The sequence below is a fragment of the Pinus tabuliformis genome, chromosome X, assembly GCF_031772625.1.
Source record: "Pinus tabuliformis cultivar Carrire ecotype Pingquan chromosome X, CPIR1, whole genome shotgun sequence".
Classification (NCBI taxonomy): Eukaryota; Viridiplantae; Streptophyta; class Pinopsida; order Pinales; family Pinaceae; genus Pinus; species Pinus tabuliformis.
The window spans coordinates 344984630-344986765 of NC_142308.1; positions in this window are offsets into that span (position 1 = coordinate 344984630).

Sequence of the window (2136 nt, forward strand, 5' to 3'; positions counted from 1 at the left end):
TCTAATACCACTCTGTAACACCCTCCGAGGTGAATGTGCATATAAAAACCATAATAGGAACAGAAATACAATAAAAATATCAACCATAAAAATCATATATATATCAGTACATTTGCACATGAAAATCAAGGGAATGAATTTTTCAATAATAAATGCAATGAACCAACCGGTGATGGGACTACCACATTCCACCCAGCCATAGATTGGCTGAGCCAAGTCTCTCTTCAGCTAATCACCCCTGTGCCATATTCCAAGCATGAATGTGGGACTCATAGAATACATCAAAAAACACCAATCAATGTGGATGCCACTGAAGTTCTCCGCCTACACCATGAGGAATTTGAGTGCCTCCTAGTCTCTCAGGCTTTACCATGCATCTGCAATCTGATCCAAGGATCACTAGGCTCTACACCAAGACATAATCTGTGGGCTTTACCGTGCATTCCATCCTGGAATCACTAGACCCAACGGAGAAAAGCTCCACCTCTTGGCTTTACTGTATATCCCGCCATTCACTAGCAAGGATTCCTAGGCCCACGGAGGCACACAATTTGGCTTTCCCGCAACCCACATTCTGGTTCAGGGGTTACTAGGCCAATGGCGTCGTGCATCCTTAGTTTGGTTCAAGGACCACTACCACCATGTGTTTGTCAATTCGGAGATCCACCCCACTCAGCTTCGAATCCAATCCGGCCATTCCCCAAAAAATGCATGAGAGAACACATCTCATCAAAGCTATCAGGAAATGGCAAGGCTAGGATGAAAATATTGTCACACCTTGCAAAACCCATGCCAGGGTAGAAAAGAAACACATTCAATCCCATGCATGCCAAATCTAGCAAGGAAAATACACATGCAAGTTCATACCTACAATGAAGCATGTTGTAGCTGCTTGATCCTACCTTTCCCTACTTGATCTTTGCTTCCTCTTGCCTTCTTTGCCTTTCTTGCTCCAATGCTAAAGTGCTCCAAGAAAACTCTAAGTATCCAAGATTGAGAGAGAGAGAGAATAATTAGAGAGCTCCAAAGCTAAACTGACCAAGTCATGCCCACTGATCCTTAGAGGCCTTTTTATTAATGAGGCCTCTATTTTCTTCATTTTCCATTATTTTCTTTCAATTTCCTCCTCACACGCAACATGTGACCTTTCACCTTCCTTTTCTCCTAATTTCCATTATTTTCATAAATAAATGTGCCAAAATACTTTTTTTCCTCTTTAATTCCTTAGCCATTGCCTTTGCCAATTTCTTTAGCCATAAACAACCAAATGAACACACGCTAAGATGTCTTTCCCACCATTCATCTTGGAATACGTGTCCCATCATCCGTGGTATTTATATATTTTTTACATGGAATTTTCACCAGGGCTGTTACACATCTTTTACGAGAATGTCATTTGGATAATATACATGTTTGCGGACTTTGTACAGAAAATCATGTTACAGACAATTGTCTAACATTAAAAGAGTTGCAAGCAGGCCAATTAGAAGAAACTCAAGGATTTTATTATATGGCACCAATAAGAGCTTGGAAACAATGTTTTGCAAGTACATCTCAATAGTTTTCTCAACAAATTCCCCATAATTTTCAGTATCAAAATTCATGGAATACTCCTATTCCATGGTAGGTTTGGCCTCCTTAGCAAAACCAAAACCAACCTTCACAAATTTGGCGAGGATATGCTTATGGAGCCCAACCTCCCCAATAATTTTACCCTCAACAACAATATCGATCTTATCCTCAACAATCATAACAACAGCCATATCCTCAACAATCATTTCTATATCAGCAATTCCAGAATCCCCTTAATCAAATCCATTCCCACAACAATTAATGCCTGCACTAACTTAACCTCAGAAGCTTCATTTACCTTCTAACCTACCACCCACTAGACCAACTCAATTACCAGCTCGAGTAGCAAATCCGAGTAACAGAGCAGAGAGGCTAGCCTATAATGTGGAAGAAACGACATTATTTCCTACATATTCTATTCTTCCTATTCAATACATCCACTTGAGGCCAAGAAAAGTTCTACAAAAATATTCTCCACCAATCATAAAAGAAAAAATTGAAGAAGGAGAGCAATCTGAAAAGTCTAATCCAAAGAATCAAATTCAGAAAAAACAAAACTATTAG